This window comes from Pyrus communis, chromosome 13 (genome assembly GCF_041283825.1).
Source record: "Pyrus communis isolate YQ-2024b chromosome 13, ASM4128382v1, whole genome shotgun sequence".
Classification (NCBI taxonomy): domain Eukaryota; kingdom Viridiplantae; phylum Streptophyta; class Magnoliopsida; order Rosales; family Rosaceae; genus Pyrus; species Pyrus communis.
The window spans coordinates 22,309,642-22,324,259 of NC_142577.1; the positions used below are offsets into that span (position 1 = coordinate 22,309,642).

Below are 14,618 nucleotides of genomic sequence, written 5' to 3' on the forward strand. Positions count from 1 at the left end.
TTTCACAGATATGATATGAGAGGAAGTAGGAAAAAAATAAAACCCTAGATATAGGAAGAGCCATGCATGTTAATTAGCATGTCACCCAACGGAGTAAAAAAGCTTGAAAGAAATGGACCCCATATGCTGGTGAAACCGACACAGAGAGTCTCAAGTGGGATATGAAGGAAATGATGAGATTTGCTTCTACCAAGTTTTCTTCTTACTCACTCACACTCAGCTCTAATAAGTCATGTAGAAGGTTAAAAAGGAATTTAGCTTTTCAATTTCCACTTGTGGACACCATCATTTTGTGCTAGAAGTCTCCACCATCCCTCTGACCCTCCTTTTAGCATGTAAAAAAACAATCCAACCAACAATTACTACCAAATTTGCTTGTTCAACCTAAATGCATCACTGCCTTGGCCAAATTCAATTTCATTTATCATTTTAGTTATGTCAATTTCACGCTCATTTGTTCAACTACTTTTTGTTTAGCCTTTAGGTTTTTTTCTTACTTATATTTGCTTGGATGTCACTTAAAAGAAGCGTAATCCTTCTTTTGAATTTACTATTATTAGAGGGAAGAGAAGAGTTCGAAACTATTATAATAATTTAGAGAAGGGGAAGAGTTTTAAACCTAAGATACATAGATAGAAACACAACACCCTATTCATTAGAATATTAGACCACATGCAAAGAAACGTAAATAAACCGTAAGGACGTGTTTGCGTATTTAGAATCATAGTCGGAAAGAGTAAGATTGATTGAATAGGAGTTTGGAATTGAATTGAGCAAGAAGCAAAATTAAGAATGTCCCTCATACTTTCTGATTATTGATTCTCGTACTCTTATGCAAGATTGCAAATTAAACTCAAAATGAGTTGTGAGAATTGACAAGTGCTATGTCTTTTTCAACATATTCTTTTGATACTAAAATGAGAAATACTGCTAACTAGATCATGATTTAATTGAAAAGAGAAGTAAAATGAAAATTCAAACTAGAGATATTCTTTTAATATTAGACAGAGAAAATCCGTCCTACCTTTAGTTATAATATTTTCAATGGAGATGTCAAAAGAAAAATTCAAATATTAATTTGATGGCTAATGTGGCAATGTCAAATTTCCTTCTCCTCCAACCCATATGTTTTATTGTTTTAAATGATATTTGTAGGACCAATTTTTTTTTTAAAATCAATTAATAAATTTTCAAGATCTATAATTGGTGCATTAATGAGACCCACACAATAAAATAATTAAAAAATTATTTAACATCACATTTTCTCATAGGATTGACATATCGGTTGGAGTTTATTCCTACCTTCAAATTTAATTACATGACATCCCACTTAGGATTTAACATCTTAGAAGACGGTTACTTGGTCAAATCACCTGATTTGAACTCTTTTGGATATTGACAAATATTTCAAATTTTTATGCATTGGAGTCATTTTCTTCTCCCATATCATCATAGTTTAGTCTGCCATTTTCTCCTAATAGATAATTGCATTATAACCTAATTTGCTTGAGCAAATAGAATTTGGAAATTTCACTATAGGAATTATACTACATGCACAGAAATAACAACTAAAATTCCACAGAAACTACAAAAACATCATTTTCGTGACACATTAAAAATTGAAATACGCACAAATAGAGAATACAATAAAATCTTGATAAATGAATGTTCGATGAAATAATAAATTCTTTTGATCCCGACCGAGACTAATGTACTAAAGTACATTTTAAGGTCCAACGAATATATAAATTAATAGTTGACAAAATACATAAATGAAATAACACATAAATATTCATAATACATATCTAGGAATTTTTTTACTTTAACAACTTCTATTTTCTCAATTCAACTCTTTCTCAAAATATGCTTCTAAAATACATTATATCTTCTAGGGCATTAAGTTTGAAAAACACTTGATCTTTTAGTTCTTAAATTACTTAGAAGTTTGAAGTCATATACTCTTGAGACTAGGCATGCTTATAATTGTTGTTTTTATAAGATACATGTATTTTTGTTTAAAAAATAATTGTAATAAAAGAACAAAACAAAAAATATTTTTAAATTAATAAATATTCACAAGTAGCCATTTACCACAGTGATGGAAATGAGTTAAATCTTACATGACGGCGTGAGTTTGAATTCCTATCGATGACAAATCTAACATTTAATCTAACAAAATTTATCATTTAACAAAAATAATAATAATAAATATTCATTTGCTGATAAATTAATAAATTATTCATTTATTGATATAACAATAACTTTTCAAATATAATAATTTTTCTTAGTTTCAAGAATATTCAATTATAGAGATTTTACTGTATATACCGCAGCACTTGCCATGAATGATTGATTGATTGTTGGGTCTGGCAAAACCTAAGCGTGGACAAGGCATGTAAATTTTTTCAATACATGCTGACATATATTCCCAATCTAGTATGGGAATCTCGATCAATATATAATATCCAATGTTTGGTTCAAGGAAAATAACAGATAAAAAAACAGTTTGTCTAAAGCTATATATGGTACGTTCATCATTTTCTACCCCGGTATGAGGTTAGGTAAAGGCTTCTCTTAGGTTTGGCCATTGTCGAGGGGAAACAGACATTTCTTAATTACCATGCTATGAGCATTATAAATCAATATATAGAGGAGACTCGAACACTATAATATTTTGTGTGTATGAGTAAACGCAATGAATCATTTGAGTTAATTACAAACCTTTTTACTCATGAGATGTAGACGTATTTGTGTTGTAAAGTGTCATTACTCGTAGGTTTGACAATTTTTTGCATGACCAGTTAACCCGACAGGAAACAATACAAAAATAATGAGTCCCGGGTCAATCCGTTAACTACTCAGGTCGTTATCGAGTCATCTATTAAGATAATAGGTTTGACATGATACGACTCGTTACGCTAACGACACAAACACAACTCGTTTGCCAAATCTAATTACTTGTTAAGTTCTTTTAAAAAAAAAAATTGGTGCAGGGCTAGCCGTTAAATTCAGCAAACCTTAATTTGAGTTATCAACTACAGTACTCGCAAACCCTAGATTTGGGTGAAAACGCTGCCAAGTTGTCCATTTATGACCATGATTTTGACATTTGTGAGTAGATGAATTCATTTGATAAGAACTAGCTAATATATAAACAAGAGAAATCACCCCATTTTTGAGCTCATCAGACTCCCAGCTCAGCACATTTACGAGGGATAAAATTAACCAAAAAATCAACATGAACAAAAGGAAAATTAACATAAAGGGGCATCAGCTTTTGGATGAAGAACTTTACTGGCAGTACAGGTTACAAATAAGTCTTTCGAGAAAAAGGAGAAAGAAAAAAAAAACAGCAGTCACGAGTGGGAAGTCTTACACAGATCTGAGAGAATATTTATTCTCTTACTTTCTCAGCCAACAACATATAAAACAACGAAACTGATGACTGATGACTGCCAACAGCATATTTCTGTATTTTCTGCCTTCACAGAATAAGTAACAGCTGCAGGCAATTATAACAAAAATAAATAATAAATAGAATTTTATTTTTATTTATTTCCTACTGAATAAAAACAACATATATGAATGTCACTGCTAATTAATATTTCTGAATTTCTACTTTTTTTACAACCCTGCTTGGAGGAACACCAGCAAAAGAGTCCTAGCTTTCATGGAAGACTTTGCTATGGTGGGCTTGTAGTTTGAGGTAATTGTGGAACAGCTCAGGAGGGATAGACAAGGAAGGAGAAGATGAATTGGGCGGTAACGATGAGGAACAAAGGCCAAGCTCTATATCGGTTAATTCCGATGCAGAACTTGGGGCGAAATGCAAAACAAAGACAACAGACCTGGCATGACATCTTACAAGGTCAAGAAAAGGTCTTACAAGGTCAAGAAAAAGGGAAGGGATCGATGCGAAAGTAGTAGAAGATGAAAGGATATGGTCGTGACGGATGTAGACGAAAAAAAAAAGCTCAGCTAGGATAGCACCAAATCCACATCAAGCACCTCCTCCCTCTAACACCACCACAAAGCTCGTCCCAAAATCAAAGCTCCCGTTTTGGTCTTCACTTTTTTGAAAGCCTGCGAAAACTCACGTACAACAGATCCCATCAAAACTTGAAAGTTAATGCGTGACGTTTTATATATTAGCACAAGATATACAATATATGAAAATGTTTTAGCTTTTTCATACCTTGGATTGGAAATTTGTGTCTAGCTTTCATGTTTGAAGAGAGCTTTTGAGAATCACACATCGACAGAAAGAAGAGCGGAGAAAAAAGGGGAATTTTTGTGTGGAATAAAAGTGAAGGGGTAGTGGCGAGGTTTTATAGTGGGCGCAGAGAGAGAGGACGGGCAGTGGGCCGCCCTAATGGACCTGACAGCGACAAGTCCAAGGCCCAGAAAGAATGTAAATGCTAAATGGACTGGGTGACGTCAGCACAAAGTTGGCCAGCGCCGAACCCCACGTTAAAAAAGGTAAAAGGGCAAGTAAATAACGGTCGGTCAATAAGCCAAATTGTGCTTTACCCTCCGAATAATTATTTTGAAGAAGTCTTTCTAAATTCACTTATTATTTGATTTACAGGATTATGTGTTTATGATTAGAATTGTTTATATTAAAAATTATTTTGTAAAAATTATTTAAAAAAATATATTTAATAAGTTCAAAATTGAGATTGTTTAGCCTAGGGCTAGGCACTGGCCAGGCCAGACCTAAATTTGGAGGAACAGGACCCTACCCGTTTTAAAATGTAACGAGGCGGGCCGGGTTAGGTAGAGGGATTTTGAGTTTGGGAACCGGACCTAACCCGACCGGTTTGAAACGGACTAGTTAGGGACGGGTCCACGGGTAGAAGAAGAAGCGGTGCTTGGGAATTAGAACTTAATGTTAGCCTTGTTTCTGTAGTCTCGCTTAATACCAATCTAAAGCAAGAGACTAGCTAACGAGGTTTAGCGAAGGGTGGAGTGCCCTGTGATGGGTGGTGCAGGTGTCTGGGTTCTCTAAGTTTAAGGTGTTGTCGAGGAGGACAATCGAGGTTGCTGGGCCGTCGTGGTGGTCGGCATGGCTTAGATTCGCGACGGCGGTGGTGTCGGAATGCTGGAGGAGATGACTGATGGAGAGTGACGGAGTGTGGGTGGAACCATGGAGGGGAAGGGATGAATGACGGCGAGAGAGAATCGAGTTCGAGGGCATTGTGACATAGTCGAGCTCGACTACTCGAGGAGACCTAGGTCCTAGGGTAAAACTAATGGTTCAGATTAGATGGTAGCTTTCAATCTCATCCATCCATTGCAATTACAAAAGGGTCGGTCTAGGCCATTTTTCTATACATTTGGACCCGCCTGCCCTGCCCCTAAAATTTCAAAGCCCCGGCCGGCCCCGCCCCATTTCTCTTATGAAAAAAATTGGAACCGGCCCGTACCCACCCCGAACCTTGATTACCCGCCCCGACCCGCAGTTCCTATATCCGTTTGCCCACCCCTAGTTTAGCCAATTAATTATAGCAATAGATAAATGGTTCGTAATATTTTTATCAAATTCGTCATATATTTTTATACAATTCCATACCAAACGATCTAATTAATTTATAAAAATATATATATTTTTTTTTACATGGTGATTTAAAATATTACTAATTTCCATCCTAAATAGTAAATATGAAGTTTTCAAGCGAGTCAATAGTAAATTGAAGATAACTGTTCCTTGTTTATTCCTTATTAATTACCCCCGCTATTCCCAGTTTAATGGTTTATGCATGGAGTCATGACCGTACCCAAAGAGATTTTTCAATGTAACCGTCATATGAGGTGGTACACCACATGTCTCAATATAAATGGTGGGTTATGTGTGTTAAAATGTTATAACTTAAAAATTAAAATTTTCCATCACTTATATAAAAACACGTGATGTATCATCCGTATTCCCGTCATAACTAAAAAATTCTCATATCCAGAGACCAGAGGGACCATGAGCTCTCCATGGTCCACGTGGCAGGTTCTGGACCGTTGGGTCCACGGAAGAGTCTCCAGAATTTTACACAGAGTACGGCGGACACCATTGTAACCCAAAAATAATAATTTGTTTTATTTTATTTTTAACAAACAGCCTTAACATTGTCTAATTTACTATGAAATCACCAAAAGGTCCAAACTAATACTAATTTACTAGTTACAATGATCCTTGCGCAGCCTACAATGCATCAAGTGTGGATAGAGAATTAGATTTCTATGCATATACTCTAGTTCCATTTTACATTTGTACATCAAATTATTGAACAGTGTTATGTCCCCCATCAATCTTATTTTAGTACTTTGTAATAAGACTGGTGAGAAGCATCAAACAGGTAGGACATAACCATGTCCAATACCATAAAAGAAGTTAAGGTTTTCTTGTGGTAATGCAGAGTGTTGTCTAATCTAAAAGTAATATGGGACCTTACATGTTCTTATAAGTAACTGAGCTACTATCATTATTACCGATTGATTTTATTATGGAACCTCAAATTTCTTCATACTATCAGAGCAGGTATATCCACATGCGATAGCCCACTACTGACCACACATGCTTTACATCAACTAATATACATTGTCCACATGTTTGGTTTGCGTATTGTCACACGCAAGATGGCGATTGAGGACATAGAATGTTGTCCTCAGAAAGTTTTAATGGTGAACTCACAAGCTTAACACAAGTGGCATCAGCTGGACTAGGTGATGATAGTAATTAGGTTCAAACACTATCAAGAGAGGAAGTCTTTGCGGCCATTAGATTTGCCCCTAAAACTCCAATTAGTGGCGGAAAATTAGCTAGAAGCGCCTCTAGAAGCATGAGGAGCGGAAGTTAGGATGTAGGGTATTCTATATACAGCATGGTTACATACACATAAGTGCATATATAATTGATGCAAGAGCCATCTCCAGCTTCTTGCATAAAAACAGCACAAGAGATGGGGAACAGAGAATCTGGGTAACTGCAAGAAACCTTAAATCGACAGTTTTATATTGGACTTCACTTCAAATACAGATCATATAAAATTGAGATCTGTTGGAAATGGAACCTCAAGGGCGTGCGGGGAAGGGGGAGCATTACAATCACAGTCTCCCAAGAAATGGTCAAAGTAAAAGAGAAGCGATCACCTTCCCTAGTATTCCTTGGCCTGCGTTCTTCAATATTTTATTTTGTTAAAATTAATTAATTAATAAACATTTGATCACAAGGTTTGACTCTTCAGAGCCTTCAGAAATCTCCTTCATTTTACTGGCTTGTTTGCTTCTAAAGCTGGCGGCAACTATGAGTCTATGTGCCACATTAGGAGATTGTACCACTGTAAAAAGCACAGCAGGCACTGAATTTGACTTGGTTCATACGTGTAGAAAACAAAAGATATTATTTACAACTTAATTAAAGTCTTAAAACTTTGATTTGATTTGGTCACAAGTGCCACATATCAAAATTTGTGATCAGAAATTACGTGCATGCCCGCCTGTGGCCGGCATAAAATTCTGAGCTCAGACAACACTAATCAGTAAATTTTATGTATCATAAATTCCTAGTGTGAACCTAGAAGTATTTTGTGAGCTGCCTCAAATTATTGTGGCCTCTAAAAGGCGGCAGATTCTTGTCATTTCCGCTTTTACCTTGTCTCAATCTCATGATGCCGTTCACTCTAATTGGGTGTTTTAATTTAATCTTATTTACTTAGTCACTGTCCTCAGTAACTCAGTCTGCATATTTTAATTTAAGCACTTTGAGCGTTGAATGAGATTATATGCATGTTTAGTAGTGTTTCTCGCTTATGTAGAAAAATGTTTATGCTCGTGAGCATTTTGGCCAAAAAAAAAAACACTTTTATTTGAAACATATATAAGTTTTAATAAAAATTTCAAATTCTAGAAGAAAAAACACATGATCTCTAGAAAAGTACTGAAAAAATGCAATTATAATTCAGAAACACCTTTAGTGCCATACAACTTAGGAAGAAGCACATGTTTGAGAGTGGTTTTTTGCTTATGTAGAAAACACTTAAAATACTTTTGTTTGAAGCACAATACAATTTTTTTACAATTTTCAAGTTCTTGAATATAAAAAAGCACATAATCTCCAGAAAGCACTGAGAAACTCAATTATTATAACCCAGAACAGCATTAATGCCAAACAACCCGGGAAGCACAACATTTTTTATATTTCATGGAAGCACTTTTCACAATTCCAAAATCACTCCCAAACATGCCCTACACTAAGTTAGGCACATTGAATTTATTAGTACATGAATGGATGTACCAAACATGCATGTGGCCTAACATATTACTGAACTGAAGATCATAAACATCCCCTCGGTATCCTCCATTTTTTCACTGCAGTAGACACCACCACTTTTTCTTACTCAATCTGTACGTAAAAATGAGTAAAAACAATCAATGGAGCAGCTGCAAACGCAATATAATTTGCCATCGAGAACTGAAAGATGAGGCACCAACAGCTTGGTTTGTCTTTGTACAGATGGGGAAGGTGGACGTGACCTATGCATGCATCGCTGGATCGACCTATACAGCTCATACTACAATATACGAATGAGTGAAGTTAAATTAGGGTTTTGCATGTACGACGTAGTGTACATGCAGGCAAAGGAATCACAGGAAATACTAGGAAGCAGACCAGTGGCGTAGCGAGGATTTTCAAATAATGGGATCATGATTTCGACAAATAAAATTGCACTGTACCATTTCGTTGAGCACCTAGTAAAAACATAAAGACATAAGCTTTATTGGTTTTAATTTCCATTTAAGGTTTTGATATAAAGGCCTCCAACCAGCGTGGTAGCCAAGATTTTCAAATAATGGGATCATGATTTCGACAAAAAAAAAAAAAAAAACTGCAGTGTACTATTTCGTTGAGCACCTAATAAAAATATGTCAATTCTTGCCAACATCTGCTTAAGGCTTATGCCAACATATGTTAACAATTACTATGATACGCAGAGGCTTGTCAAGGGTGGCTACAAGAAACTGTAGAGTAATGTTGAAGACTGTCAAGGCTTGTCAACTGTGGCATTTCATTCGAGCATTTCGTACGCACAACAGAGTCGAATACAAGAAGAGAGAAAAGGAAGACAAGATAGAAAAAATTAGAAGAAGAAGTAGAAGAATGAGGTTGTAATTTAGTTTGTCCTAACTGTTTATAGGATCAAATAAAATACACATGCAAATATATATCGGGTTTTAAAGTTGTTGGGATCATGAACAATCAATGACCCCAAGTTGACTCCGCCGGTGAAGCAGACATACATGCATAGTTGGCGTGAGGTGATTTGATAGAATTTATTTATTTACTTTTTTTTTTTTATGCATTACCAAATGAGGAAACCAATCATGTCGATTTTTGGGATAAAGGGAAAGAGCTTCAGGACATGTCCAACGTAGAGGAGCTGTTTGGGTTTATATCCTTGTTTTATTTATTTATTTTTCTTTCTATTCTTCTTCCCGTTTGGTTCTTGGTGGTTTAGGGAAGAAGGAAAGGAACAAAACAGACCTGTCTTTGAGATAGTGAGTGTGCATGTGTGTGAATTATTTGAATTTGGGCCTCGTGGACAGGACCACCTATGATTTTTAGGTACAAGAGTAACACCCATTTAGGAAATATGGAAAATTAACAAAAATTTGGACAACGAATAGAATTTTAACCAACCAATATAACTTTTCATAATTCTAACCAAAACTTGATATAAAAATATTACAATGTCCTTTCTTAACTTAAATAATTACAAAGCTTTATCTTTTCCAAGGGTTGACGGCCATCTAAAAGCTTTTGCGGTTCTTTTATTTTCGTATGCCATATTTACTTAAAAGTTGTTTGATCCTAATTTCTTTTCCCCTCACATTTATCTGTTGTTAGCACAAAATATCAATACATTCTTTCCAAATTGCCTGTTAATTGTTGTACCAATATATAGATCTAGCTGCTCTGATTATGATAAGTTTGAATCAATGTGCTTTCTGTTTGTATTTCGTTCTGTTTTGTATGTTTATGGCACATAATTGTAAAACAGTTATTGCACTTATGGTGTGTTTAAGAATTGAGAAGCGAGGGCTTTGCTGGTTGGTTATGCTTCAGTTTTCTACCCTGAATATTGATGATATAACTGAATTTGTTAAGAAATGTGGAGCTTCTAATGCCAAAAATTGGTTTTCATCTTGTTGCAGAAGTTGGTGTTCATTTTGCCGTCGAGATTGCTTGGGTCATTGCCATTTGTGGTGGCGATGGTCTTCATCATTGTTGAGCCGCTTTGGCGACGAACGCTTCTGTGAAGGCATTGATGTAGTATATTGCATACAAAACCAATAGAAAAACTTAGATACAGATCGATGAAAACACGCACAAACAGAGAGAGAGAGAGATCATTCAGTGGTTGTGGTCCGGGTGTCAAAACATTGAAAGACTGCACATTGGAAAAAATATAATTTCATAATTATTTTAGTTAAAAAAAGGTATTGTAGTATTTTTCATGTCAAATTTTGTATGAAGTTATAATGGTTGGTAAAAATTTTATACATGGCCCAAATTTTAGCTAGTGTATAAATTTCCCCATCCATTTCTTTTTTGCTAGTGCAAGCTCCCACTCATGAAATACTATTAAAAATAAGCATTACTTAGTTTTGTTTGACACGTTTACTAATCTGTAATCCAAATCAAAAGAACAAGTTAGATTCTGATTACATATTATTTTTGTGATTATTAATTAAGGAGGAATTAAGGATTTCCACACAAAATAAGGAACTCAACTTTTAATTATAGAGAAATACTCTTTGGGGTGTTGTATTCTGATTCCTAGAAAACAAGTAATTAATAAGAAATTCATCATTTTTTTACCTATTAGGTCTTCACATTATTTTTAAAATTTCAAGTTTGTCCATTATTTCTAAAATTTAGTAATCAAATTCGTTTCCTTCCTGATTCATGTGAACTAATAAAACTTATACAGAATTAGTATCATTCTTATTCTATTTTTAGATTGTTCAGTAAACAACTTTAAAAAGAATCTATATTCTAACTCCTCATCAATCTAGTTCCTCCTCAATCAATTCAATTTTGATTACAGAGTAGTAAATATGAATTTCCATTACAGATTAGTAAATATATTATAATATAGCTAAGAAGTCATTTCCTCTTACAACTTAACAAACATATATTGACATTACGTATGAAAACAACAAAATGAAAATTTTATACACATGTGTCAAACTGTAACAACAAAACATGTATTGATAAAACTTGTATCTTATAATTTTACAAAAATTATGTTTAGACATACAAAACTAACACACTTTCTAATAAAGATGAGTCTGGAAGTATAGCTCCATTCACACGTGTCCCCGCATTGATTCATTGCTTTCAAAATTTTCAGATATATATATAAGCCAATTGTTATAAACCAACAAATGTCTATTTGATTTTCTCTACACTTATAATTAAGTTGAGGTTGCCACTTATACTACGGTGTAGTGGTATTCCTTTTCATTTGTAAGTGAGAGGTTTTAGATTCGATTTTCGAAAAGTGCGAAGTTGAACCACATTATTATGGCAAGCTCATTGTAAGGCTTAGCTTACTTCCCCACTCCTCCACCTCCTTAGTACAGATACTATCGTTTGTTCAAAAAAAAAAATTAGTTGACGTTGGTACTCAATATTTAATTAACACCTTGACGTTTTGAAAGAGGACACCATCACACCCTGCCTGCATCCCTAAGATATACAATTATAAGAATTTAAAAAAACATGGGCTGGCCCTTAATGGGCTTTTCCACAGCTTGTAACTGGGCAAGCTTGGTCCATCACCTTCATGTTGAGAACCAAAGGCCCAATAACACAACCCACACCGTTAACGTTGTATACCACGTGGACGGCACCTGCCGTAACAATAAGCTTTTGGATTTCATATCTAACGGAACAGCCACTACTTAGTTAAATAATGCTCGGTCAGAGCTTGGGCTGTTTCAATCAGAAATGGCGGTAGTGCCTCTGTTCGTCACGGCGACGAAGCTCGCCAGACTACTAGTGACTCTCACAGTCGCTGCCAATGCCTACTCTTACGGAAAGAATGAGGCTCGGCTCTGTTATATTACAGGTGAAGTTTGAGTGAAGAACAAACTCCTCAAAACGAACCAAGATAGTCCAACAGATAATACAATCATTGTAAACTAAAACATATTAATCAAATTCAAACACATTCAACAGCCAAAGGATTGGACTGTTGAGAACTTTCAGCCGAGCCTCCAACAACTTGACCATCGCATCTGACCTTGACAGTTGGTTCTGGCGGGGGATTGCAATTTCAAATTCGGTTTCTCAGTAATCACATGCTATCATTTTTCTTTGTTGATATCTTCTGTATGCCTACCTATTGTGCGGGTTCTTGACCTAGTGGTCATCCTGAAATGCTGGAGGCTACCACTTCTGCTCTACCTAGCGGTGTTTTCCAACAGGCCATGCATTGGATGGCCATTGCACACACAAGGGTCTATGAATATATTCATGAACAAAGGTTTCTCTGCCTCATTTAAGCTCTGGAAAAGAAGATCTGTTTGAAGTAAAACATGTGCGATTTGCGTTTAATAATTACTTCAGTGAACTTTGTGTTTTAACTTTTTGAGGTCCTCATCAAAACCAGTAGTTGGCGTGGCGCACCATGTCTAATTTATGCGGCCATATGGTCCCTTCGATGTTTCTGCTGTTTCACTGGCTAACTCCTTGACTCTCCACTCATATGTGGATAGTGTTTCTGACAAGCTGGATTTCTTAGGACTCTCCACTCATATGTGGATAGTGTTTCTGACAAGCTGGATTTCTTAGGCAAAAACTACTACGGACAGGTTTCCTCACCCCTCTGAGTTCTAACCAAGCAAACTGGCACCCTCCTGCTCCTATATATAGAGTAACAAAGTTTACTATAACATTAATCTTCTGCCCTTCGGGAAGTGGTGTGTGGTGCTGGACAGAAGCTAGTAGAGACTGATGAGTTTAGTGAATCTGGACGTGGGGTATATCCAGATGGCTTGTACCGCGTGCTTCTTCAGTTTCATGAAAAACATAAACATCTTAATGTACCCTTCATGATTACTGAAAATGGGGTAGCCGATGAGACAAATTTGATCCGTCGGCCATATCTACTAGAGCATTTACTTGCTGTTTATGCAGCCAAGATCAAGGTTTGATTCTCCACTGCACTTTTCAGAATTTTTTTTAAAATAAATTATACCTTAATTTGGTGATGGTCGGTGTTATAAGTGCCTATGGTTTGATACTTTGATTTATAGGGTGTCCCTGCGCTTGGCTACCTGTTTTGGATTATTTCTGATAACTGGGAGTGGGCGGCTGGGAATGGTCCCAAGTTTGGACTTGTAGCAGTTGACCGTATGCCAATAATCTTTCCCGGATTCCACGTCCTTCTTACCATCTATTTACTAAGGTTAATGTTTTTTTCTTGTCCTTGCTCATGTTTTCTTTCCATGTTCTGCTTCTTTCTCCCTAATACAGCCGCAGTTGTACTATTTGTTAAAAGTTTTGGCGACTGTTTTCACTTCAGGTGGCGACAACAGGTAAAATTACACGAGATGATCGGGCACAGGCTTGGAGTGACATCAATCAAGCTGCTAAAGCCCATTTATCGGGAAGTTAATAGGCACGGTTTGATGTATGCAGGTAAACGATGAGACTTAGTATTCTTGTAGGTCCAAATTATTCAGCATCTTCCACAGGTACTATGTATTGATTTAAGAGCAGGTTTCACCATGCAACAAGGTCAGCCCCCAGATGAGATAACCTGTAGGCTAGATTCATAGGTCAGTGAAGCCACCGTAAAAATATAGGGCTACCGTTGACGAGTGAAGCTGCCTCGGGTTCTAACAGAACTCAGGTGGTCACTTGGAAATGAACCCTCCTACACAATATAATACTGCAATTGTTAAGAACCTTCAAACCTTCCTGTGCAAGCAGAAGTTGACTTATCTTTTGCGTTTATTTTTTATTTTTTATTTTTTATTTTTTATTAATCAGAATTGTTATTAGCACTTCAATATATCGTCCTTCATCATATTCCTTTGGTTAATGGATCACATTTTTGTCCTTCTTCGTATTATGATAACAAGAGGCCTTGATGAACCGATAGAGCTGCCCTATACTGAAAGAGATTGGCGATTTGGACACTAGGAGATGGAAGGTCTCTAGGACCCCCTAAGTCTCTTTTCAAGATTTATTCTCCAACCTTTCTCCTCCCTCAAATGGAAACCTAACAAGGAGAAATCATATACCTGTAAGGACAAAGTAACAAGCCTGGTGCAATGAAAGAGTATCCTTTGTGATTATCCTTAGTTTTGGTTCAACGTTGTAATCTCACCAACTTTTCATAATTTGGTCATGTATAATGTCTCAAATGAATAGTGGAGATCACTGATTACATTAGACAATATTTGTAAATAAGAGTCTTTGCGGTTAGCCCTAGTGCTGGAGAAATTTTGAGGTCCGACACCTGAATCATGTGTCCATGTGGACCTCAGACACACAAAAAGAAGACCACATAACCCCTACTCGAGCCCTACTTAATTTGTCATGCTAACCCTAC

At 36.1% G+C, this 14,618-nt stretch overlaps 1 long non-coding RNA gene and 1 pseudogene across 1 annotated transcript; one reads left to right on the forward strand and one right to left on the reverse strand.

Annotated features, from left to right (window-relative positions):
- Positions 1-3,254: 3,254 nt before the first annotated feature.
- Positions 3,255-4,303, reverse strand: LOC137736994 (uncharacterized). The gene is made up of 2 exons (XR_011068813.2): positions 4,196-4,303; positions 3,255-4,083 (listed from the first exon to the last, which is right to left on the reverse strand). It is a non-coding gene; the product is annotated as an uncharacterized LOC137736994 (long non-coding RNA).
- Positions 4,304-12,004: 7,701 nt separating this feature from the next.
- LOC137736213 (beta-glucosidase-like SFR2, chloroplastic) lies at positions 12,005-14,341 on the forward strand (annotated as a pseudogene).
- Positions 14,342-14,618: the final 277 nt, after the last annotated feature.